We start from the raw sequence: 10465 nt of genomic DNA, 5'->3' as shown, positions 1-10465 counted from the left end.
TTTACAACCTTTCTAGCCAGCGTCCTTATGGGAATCGTTGCCGTTGTGAAGTTAGTGGCGGGATTGCGAAGCGAATCGGAGTTCTGACGGCTTTGCCTTGCCAGAAGGTCGCAAAAAGGGATCACGTCACACACACACACACACACACACACACACACACACACACGGGACACAGCAACCATCATAAATATGAGTCAGTGGCCAAGGGCCTGAATTTTGAATCAGGTTGACCAGGGAGACGCTGCAACGGTCGTAAGTGTGAAAAAGGGGCCTAAGTCACTTTTTTTTCAGTGGCGTTGCAACTTCGGACGGTCACTAAATGAATAGTTGTAAGTCGAGGACTACTACCTGTGATGGAATTAAGTCACAGGCGGGCAGTTTCTGGTTGCTGGAAGGAATGCTTAGCAATACAATCGGTTTGACCGTGGAATCAGTGATAAGAGAGGGGTTGAGCGCTCCTTCCCTCCATTCCACAAACCGAATCCTTTCGTTCCACAGGCAGTCCTCGACTTACGACCATTTGTTTAGTGACCAAGGTTACACCCTTACGGCCCCTGCAGCAGCCCCATGGTCACACGATCAAACTTCAGATGTTTGGCAACTGGTTCCTCCTCCTCCTCCTCCTCTTTCTCTCTGCAAACCCCACTCTCTTCCAGCACTGATGATGTTACCTAGCTGGGTCATGAAATGGCTGCAAGAAAACCACCAAGCTCAGAGAGCACCAAGAGCACCACATTTCTCCTCCTCCTCCTCCTCCTCCTCCTCCTCCTCCTCCTCCTCCTCCTCCTCCTCCTCCTCCTCCTCCTCCTCCTCCTCCTCCTCCTCCTCCTCCTCTCTCTTTCTCTCTGCAAACCCCACTCTCTTCCAGCACTGATGCTGTTACCTAGCTGGGTCAGGAAATGGCTGCAAGAAAACCACCAAGCTCAGAGAGCACCAAGAGCACCACATTTCTCCTCCTCCTCCTCCTCCTCCTCCTCCTCCTCCTCCTCCTCCTCCTCCTCCTCCTCCTCCTCCTCCTCCTCCTCCTCCTCCTCCTCCTCCCCTCCTCCTCTCTGCAAACCCCACTCTCTTCCAGCACTGATGCTGTTACCTAGCTGGGTCATGAAATGCCTGCCAGAAAAGAACCAATCTCAGAGAGCACCAAAGACACCCCCCCAATTGCTTCTATTCCTCCTCCCCTCCTCCTCCTCCATTCCGTCTTATTCCCCTTCTCCTCCCTCTGCAAACCCCACTCCCTTCTAGCACTGATGATGTTGCCTAGTTGGGTCACGAAACGTCTTCAAGAAAACAGCCAAGTTCAATCCTGAGCTATATACGTTCCCTTCTATCAGTAGATACATATTTATGCACAAATGCATGCTCTTATAATCAATCAATCATACATACATACATACATACATACATACATACATTGCTCCTATATATGTGACTTTTTCTCCCTTTTTTTAGGGCATTCAAGGATTTCCCGGTGCGCCAGCTATGGGGGTAAGTCTCACTTTTATCATGGTCTCAGCCGAAATGCCTCTCGGGGGCCCTGAGCTAATTTTAAACAAACGCAAAGCCTTTGTCTGGGAATAGAGGTTGCCCTAGACTTAACCATCATACATTTAGTGACCACCCAGTTACAATGGCACTGCAAAAAGGGAATGGTTCTTAAACAAGTCATTGTAAGTTGAGGACTACCTATAGAGATTTACAGAAGTACTATTATTACGTACAAGTAAACCGACCAGACAATACACTGTTTATTAAGGACTTATGTATGTTAAAGAAAAATGTATAAATAATACACATAACTCCGGCATAACTCTGGAACGCCTCGAGCACACAAATGATTTACTCTCTAGAAACAAATACTGGTGGTGGAGGTGGTTTAAGGCACTCCTAATAGCCCTCGGGGTGTGAATGTGTCCGTGTGTGTGTGTGTTCCAGCATAACTCTGGAGCGCCTGGGCCGCTGAAATGAAAAGGGCTGAATTATATCTTTAGTGTCAAGTCACAGTACTTTTGACAGTGATCGTGTGCATTTTGGATTCACGTTCTGTTAGGATACAGCCTGTTGTGCCTTAAAATGGCTTCTACTGTACAGCACCGTGGAGTTGCCCCGGTAATGGCTTTGCAGTACTCCACAAGGGGGCTCCCTCTAATCCAGGATTGGGATAAATACATATCCAGACAACGCTGGTTTATCAGCCATATATATATATGTATACATTTTGAAAAGTTTAGGAAAACTTTCGGCCAATGTGATTGGGGTTTTGACCGGATTACAAGATCCTGACTTGATCTCTTGGTCCTTAGTTGGTGGGACCTCCAGGAAGGAAAGGTGTTCGGGTAAGTAGAGACATCTACTCCGGAAGCCAAAGTTGGAAGGGCATTGACAGAATCCCAAAGAAGAAAACCGTGAAACTAGGGAACATCTCAAGAAGGTTTTAGATAGACCAGGACAATTAAGGGGAGCTGTGATTACAGGTAGACCTCGAACTCACAACAATTCATTTAGTGACCATTCAAAGTTACAACATCACTGGGGGAAAAAGTGACCTAGGTCCATTTTTCACACTTAACGACCGTTGCGGCATTCCCGTGGTCACATGATCGAAATTCAGATGGCCTCAGTTCTGACTCACATTTATGACGGTTCCAGCGTCCCGGGGTCACGCGATCCTCTTTTGCGACCTTCCGACAAGCCAAGTCAGTGGGGAAAACCAGATTCACTTAATACCAAGATCTGCCGTAATTCACTTCACCAAGAAAAGTCGTAAAACGGGACAACACTCGCTTAACAAGTTTCTCGCTGAGCCACTTAAGTTTTGGTTTTGATTTCAGTCGTAAGTCGAGAACTTACGACTGCATAATAATAATAATATTATTATTATTCCTGGTTTGTTTTGTAATGTTCAGAGATGTAGAATTTGAAGAAAAACTTTGTCTCTAATCAACCAGGAGATATAAATTAAGTTGGGTCTCTTCATTTGGCTGGGAAAAACACTTCTCGTAGGAGTATGATTTGCAGAGAAATTTGCTTAGCAAGGTTTGGGAATAACGGCTCACAAAACTTCCATTTTGTTCCCGTGTCTAGGGGAAATTGGGCCGGTGGGCCCGCCAGGACCAAAAGGCCACCAAGGGGAAGAAGGAGAAAAAGGTGAAAAGGTAAACCATGATTTTATATTTCAAAAAGTACCGAGATAAGCCATGTTTCATGGCAAAGTTTTGCCAAAGTTAGCTTTGTGGTGGTCAAAACAGACATTGGCTCTCTGATACAACAACTATTGCCTATTGTCTGTCTGTCTGTCTACATCTGGCTGCTATCTATCTATCTATCTATCTATCTATCTATCTATCTCTATCTATCTATCTATCTATCTATCTATCTATCTATCTATCTATCTATCATCCATCCATCCATCCATCATCTATCTATCTTTCATCTATCAACTCTATCTATGTTCTATGTATATCTATCTATCTATCTATCTATCTATCTATCTATCTATCTATCTATCTATCTATCTATCTATCTATCTATCACTATCTATCTATCTATATCTATCATCTATCTATCTATCTTTCATCTATCTATCAACTCTATCTATGTTCTATATATCTATATCTATCTATCTATCTATCTATTATCTATCATCTATCTATCTATCTATCTATCTATCTATCTATCTTTCATCTATCTATCAACTCTATCTATGTTCTATGTATCTATATCTATCTATCTATCTATCTATCTATCTATCATCTATCTATCTATCTATCTATCTATCTATCTATCTAAACTCTATCTATGTTTTATGTATCTCTCTCTCTCTCTCTCTCTCTCTATCTATCTATCTTATCTATCTATCTATCTATCTATCTATCTATCTATCTAAACTCTATGTTTTATGTATCTCTCTCTCTCTCTCTCTCTCTCTCTCTCTCTCTCTCTCTCTCTCTCTCTCTCTCTCTCATCTATCTATCTATTTATCAACTCTATGTTCTATGTATGTATGTATGTATGTATGTATGTATGTATGTATCTATCTATCTATCTATCTATCTATCTATCTATCTATCTATCTATCTATCTCTATCTTTCATCTATCTATCATCTCTATCTATCTTCTATGTATCTATATCTATCTATCTATCTATGTATCTCTCTCTCTCTCTCTCTCTCTCTCTCTCTCTCTCTCTATCTATCTATCTATCTATCTATCCGTCTATATCTTCTATGTATCTATCATCTCTATCTATGTATCATCTACCATCTGTGTGTGTCTGTCTGTCTATCTATCTGTCTATCATGGCTGGCTGAGGTATTCTAGGAGTTGAAGTCCACAGGTTGGATATCCCTGCCCTACAACCATTCTGACAAATAGCTGTCCATTCTCTTCTTCTAAACCTCCAGTGTTGGAGCACCCACCACTTATGGAGGCAAGCAGTTCCACTGGTTAATTGCTGCTCTCCGGAAATTTCTCCTTGTTTCCAAACAGTGGTGACAGAAAGGCAGCTGAGAAGAAAAGGGATTGGGTAAAGTCTCTCTTAAGGGAGATCCTTAGTTCCCTGCGAAGCAAAAATAAAGGAGAGGTTTGGACCTCCTGTAGTATTAGTGCTCTTCGACCTGTTTTCCTGTCTGGGATAACTTCTAGGGTTAGCAAGCGGAAATAACCCTTCATTTGTATTTCCTCTCTACAGGGAAGCCCCGGATTTGGAATTCCCGGTCAGCTGGGATTGAAAGGAGAACCAGGAGAAAGAGTGAGTTGGAAAACAGGATGAGGTCCCTCTTCTGGGAAAAGAACAGTATGAAAATAGGCAGGAGGAAGAAGGGGGATTCTGGGAATTGAAGTCCACCCATCTTAAAGCATGCTGGCTGGGGAATTCTGGGAGTTGGAGTCCACCATCTTAAAGCATACTGGCTAGGGAATTCTGGGTGTTGAAGTCCACCCATCTCAAAGCCTGCTGCTGGGGAACTCTGGGTGTTGAAGTCCACCCATCTTAAAGCATGCTGGCTGGGGAATTCTGGGTGTTGAAGTCCACCCATCTTAAAGCATACTGGCCTAGGGAATTCTGGGAGTTGAAGTCCACCCATCTTAAAGCATGCTGGCTGGGGAATTCTGGGGTTGAAGTCCACCCATCTTAAAGCCTGCTGTCTGGGGAATTCTGGGAGTTGGAGTCCACCCATCTTAAAGCATGCTGGCTGGGGGATTCTGGGGGTTGAAGTCCACCTCATTTTAAAGTGTTGTGACTCAGCAGTTATGCTGAGAGCTTATACATGATACAAAATTCAGTGTGGGTGATTCAGCAGTTCTGCTGAGAGCTTTTTCAGGATCAAGATTCATTATGCAGCTGGGGCGGGTTTGAGGCAAGTTTGGAGATAAAGGACGGATGCTGCCACGCCCAGTTGCTGGAGTCAACATACGTTCCTTCATGTGTTCCGTGTGTGGTACAATATTGCTTGCTTATTACTTGTGATTATGCCTGTTACATTTGATAAATGCTTTGGTGTTTTCATGTAAATCTGATCTGTGAAGACTGCGAAAGAACTGCCGAGTTTGTAAGAGTTTTGTTTTGAATTCTTATCGGAGATTTATGTTTATGTTATTTTCTGGGCTCGAAGCCAGTTTGAACTGAAAACTGATAAAGTAAAGCCTTCCTTTTAAGTTGTCTGTGTTTGTTAACAAGCCTGCAAGGGGGGATAGGAACAGTAAAGTATACTGCTGGGGAATTCTGGGAGTAGAAGTCCACCCATCTTAAAGCTTGCTGCCTGTGGGATTCTGGGAATTGGAATCCACCTCTCTTAAAGCATGCTGGCTGGGGAATTCTGGGAGTTGAAGTCCACCCATCTTAAAGCATGCTGGCTGGGGAAATCTGGGAGTTGAAGTCCACTCATCTTAAAGCATGCTGGCTGGGGAATTCTGGGAGTTGAAGTCCACCCATCTTAAAGCAGGCTGGCTGGGGAATTCTGGGAGTTGGAGTTCACCCATCTTAAAGCAGGCTGGCTGGAGGAATTCTGGAGTTGAAGTCCACTCATCTTCAAGCATGCTGGCTGGGGAATTCTGGGAGTTGAAGTCCACCCATCTTAAACACCCATCTGTTGTTGGTCTCACATTTTCCTCTGCAAAACGCTTAGCAGTGATCATACTGAACACACACCTGCTGTATAAATAACTACCCAGCTAATTTTGTTTCCAACTTTTACAGGGGAATGTTGGTTTATCTGGCAAGCCAGGCCAAAAGGTGAGCCTCTGGGAATAATTGGTGCACCCTGAAAATGCCTTGAGCTTTAAGGGTGTCTTGGGGCATCATTAGCATTTTAGAAAACTTCAGATATCCATTACATTGTCCTGTTCTTCTTCCTAAGCCGTCTCCCTTATTTTAATTGATTTAAACACTAATTTCAGTTTCCCCAAATGATCGGAGAGAGGCCTATAGGAAGCCAAAACAACCATCCCATTTTAGGACACCAGGTTATTTAGTTCAAATTGTGGCTCTGTGTGTTTGGAACTAATTCATAGCACCAGAAATATCATGGATCAATTCTTCATGGCAGCCGGGTTTCCGGAAGAAAGGGAGGGAGGCACGAAGGGAGGAAGGGAAGGAAAAGAGGGAGGGAGGGCCTTGGTGGCGCAGTGGTTGGAATGCAGTATTTCAGGCTAATTCTGCCAACTGCCAGGAGTTCGATCCTGACCAGCTCAAAGTTTAAGGAAGCTCAAGGGAGTAAGGAAAAAGGAAGGAAGAGGAAAGGAGAGAGGGAGGGAGGAGAGGAAAAGAGGAAGGAAAGAAGGCGAGGAGAGGAGGAAAAGAGGGAGGAAGAAGGAAATAAGAAAAAGGAGAAAGGAAAGAGGGAGGCAGGGAGGGAGGAAGGGAAGGAAAAGGAAAGGAAAGAAGGATGGGAGCAGGAAGGAAGGGGAAGAAAAGAGGGAGGAAGGAAGGAAAGAAGGAAAAGAAAGTGGGAGAGAAGCAGGAAGGCAGGAAAAGAGGGAGGGAGGGAAAGAAAGAAAATGAAAGATGGAAGAAGGCAGGAAGGGTCGAAGAGGGAAAGAGGGAGGGAAGAAGGAAGGAAGGAGGAGAGGGAAAGAAGGAAGATTGACAGTTGCCTTTCACAGTGCAGAAGTGAAATTTTGGAACGTTGAATTTTTGAAACTGAAACACACTTTAAATTCCAGGGAGAAGAAGGAAAGAAAGGAGAACCTGGAATCCAGGTAAGTTGTTTTAAAAACTCTTTTTTTTTCTTTATCCAAAAATTGCAAATCAATATATCCCGGGATCCTTACCATTCTTGACAGCAAAGCTATGAACCAGCCGAGAAGGACCCATAACACAGAACAGACCAGCATCCCGAGATAGATATGGACCCTTAAACTAAGCCATTTGGGTTCTCTCCCGCAGAAGATAGCTCAGAGAGGAACCTAGACTTTCAAAACTGGGTCACTCTTCCTTGCTCCAATAATTCTTGAGAAGGAGAAAAGAAAGGAGGGAAGGAAGGAAGGAGGGAAGGAAGGAGGGAAGGAGAGAAGGAGGGAAGGGGAAGGAGGGAGGGAAGGAAGGGGAGTAGGAGAGAAGAAACGAGGGAAGGAAAGAGGGAGGGAGGGAAGAAGAAGTAGGACCGTTGTAAGATAAGATGGATCTATGGGATGGTAAGAAAGCAATTTTCAAGTATATTGTCAACAGTAGGGAAAAATAACAATAATAATAATAATAATAGCAATAACAGTAGACTTATATACCGCTTCATAGGGCTTTCAGCCCTCTCTAAGCGGTTTACAGAGTCAGCATGTCGCCCCCAACAACAATCCGGGTCCTCATTTCACCCACCTCGGAAGGATGGAAGGCTGAGTCAACCCTGAGCCGGTGAGATTTGAACCGCTGAACTGCTGATCTAGCAGTCAGCCTGCAGTGCTGCATTTAACCACTGCGCCACCTTGGCTCTTAATTAAAAATGGTTATAAATACATATTATTAATAACAGTTATGAGATCATATAATTGTGAATGTATATATGAAATTGATAAAATTAAAATAATTAAAAAAATAATAATTCCTGAAGGAGCTCAACTGCCTTTCCTTAAAGGCTCCACAGTCCCACAAGAGAAGGGAGAGTGAGAAAGAAACTCAAGTTAACCCCAGTTAACGGGTGAATTCTCCTCTCTGTTAGGAAGTTTCTCCTTAATTCCACGTTGCTTCTCTCTTTGATTCGTTTCCACCCATTGCTTCTTGTCCTGCCTTCAGGTGCTTTGGAAAATAAGTTGAACCCCCCCCTCCTTTGTGGCAGCACCCCAAATACCCCAAATTCCGGAATGCTGCTATTATGTCCCCCCACCCCATCCTTCTTTTCTCTAGACTGGCCAAACTCAAATCCTGCAGCCGTTCTTCATATATATTTTAGTCTCTTAGCTGCTCTTTGCACTTTTTCCAAAGTCTCAGCTGGATGCCGTATTCCAGGTGTGGCCTTACTAAGGTTTTATGAAGCGGCACTAATGCTTCCTGTGGTTTTGATTCTAAGGCCTCTGAAAGACAAAAGTGTGTTGGCTTTTTTGGCAGCTGCCGCACACAGCTGGCTCATATTCAAATGATCATCCACTAGGACTCCAAGGTCCCTCTCACAGTTACTGTTTTTGAGCCAGGTCTCAAATCTCTCTCTATATATATATATTTTTCATTCGTCATCTTCAGGCTGGGTTTTGGGCTTAAAGCGTGATCGGAGCTGCCGTCTTTCTCTAAATCTTGGGGGGGGGGGGTGTGGAGTGCTGGCTTTGTTTCAATAGGTGGAATGATTGGCTGTGCAGTTGTACCATGATTGGTAGATTGGTGCTGATTGGTGCTGGCTGTGTGCCCGTTGTTGTTCCGTGTTGTAACGGCCTGGGTGGTGGGTGGGCGTCATTTGTTTACCAGGGCTGGTTTCCATCTGCCTGGTAGGCGGGAGGTATCGTCACGTTTATTCATGTTGTGGGGGTGTTTCTCTATTTCGATGGCTTCCATAATTATTCTAGCAATAGCAGTTAGACTTATATACCGCTTCATAGGGCTTTCAGCCCTCTCTAAGCGGTTTACAGAGTCAGCATATTGCCCCCACAGTCTGGGTCCTCATTTTACCCACCTCGGAAGGATGGAAGGCTGAGTCAACCTTGAGCCAGTGAGATTAGAACCACTGAGCTGCAGATAAACAGTCAGCTGAAGTGGCCTGCAGTACTGACAAGAGCCAAGGTGGCGCAGTGGTTAAATGCAGCACTGCAGGCTACTGCTAGATCAGCAGTTCAGTGGTTCAAATCTCACCGGCTCAGGGTTGACTCAGCCTTCCATCTTTCCGAGGTGGGTAAAATGAGGACCCAGATTGTTGGGGGCAATATGCTGACTCTCTGTAAACCGCTTAGAGAGGCCTGAAAGGCCTATGAAGCGGTATATAAGTCTACTGCTATTGCACTCTAACCACTGCGCCACCTCGGCTCTCTCTTGTTGAAGTGTTCAGTTCTGGAGATTAACCTGGTTCCTTCAAAATCAATTTCATATCCTGTGGCTTTAAGGTGCTGGAAAAGGAAGGAAGTTTTTCCTTACTGCGTTCTTGTGTTCTGCAATGCGTGCATTTATTCTCCTCTTCGTTTGTCCTATGTATGTTGTAGGGCAGATTTTGCATGGCATTTCATAGACTCCTTGGTTTTCTAGCTGGATTTTGTCTTTGGGGTTTCTTAACATGTTGGCTATTTTGTGTGTGTTCCTCGGGATGTGTCTTCTGTTAAGATGCAGCCTGTTGTGCCTACAAACAGCTTCTACTGTACTGCTGTAAAATGGCTACTACTGTACAGTGCATAATAAATCTCTTTACTTCTTTTGTTTTTTGTTTTTGTTTTGTCTTCCAGGGGGCCATCGGAGACAAAGGCGATAAGGGCGAAGCTGTAGGTTTGCGTGTCCTCCTCCTCTCTTTCTGTGACACTTCTTCAACTCTGACCTGTCCATCTCTTTCATGCCCCCACTCCCGCGTCGGTGTGAGTGTGTGTATGCCATTGTGTTGTGTCTCTGCAGGGACTGCCAGGGGCCCCTGGGATTCCCGGAGAGACAGTGAGTAAGGCTTGTAGTATTCCTGATAGTTGCTTACAGATATGGAGAAAGCAAAATTCCAATTCTCGAGGGCACTTAGTCCTCGAATTACGACCACAATCGAGCCCAACATTTCCAGCGTTAAGTGAGACGTTTGTCAAGGGAGTGTTCCTGCCCCCGTTTTAACGACCTTCCATGCCACCATCATTAAGTGAATCACGTTAAGCGGTGCAGGTCACAACACAGTTGTTAAGTGAATTCCGGCTTCCCCCATTGATCAGAAAGTTGCAAATGGGGATCAGGTGATCCCCGGGACGCTGCAACCGTCATAAATATGAGTCAGTTGCCAAAGGCCTGGGTTTTGACCACGTGATCATGGGGATGCTACAAAGGTTATGACTGTGAAAAACGGTGGTGGCTCACGTTTTTCAGGACCGTTG

General features: G+C 44.5%; 1 long non-coding RNA gene across 1 annotated transcript; it reads left to right on the top strand.

Annotated features, from left to right (window-relative positions):
• Positions 1-3080: 3080 nt before the first annotated feature.
• LOC148044004 (uncharacterized) lies at positions 3081-9906 on the top strand. Its single transcript, XR_015697639.1, has 5 exons — positions 3081-3152; positions 4689-4748; positions 6195-6230; positions 7160-7195; positions 9848-9906. It is a non-coding gene; the product is annotated as an uncharacterized LOC148044004 (long non-coding RNA).
• Positions 9907-10465: the final 559 nt, after the last annotated feature.

The sequence above is a fragment of the Thamnophis sirtalis genome, unplaced genomic scaffold (genome assembly GCF_051295495.1).
Source record: "Thamnophis sirtalis isolate CommonGarterSnake01/CBP01778 unplaced genomic scaffold, rThaSir2_p1.2 scaffold_9, whole genome shotgun sequence".
Lineage (NCBI taxonomy): Eukaryota > Metazoa > Chordata > Lepidosauria > Squamata > Natricidae > Thamnophis > Thamnophis sirtalis.
The sequence above is the reverse complement of the archived record's forward strand: the minus strand, read 5'-3'. Positions and strand labels throughout refer to the sequence as shown.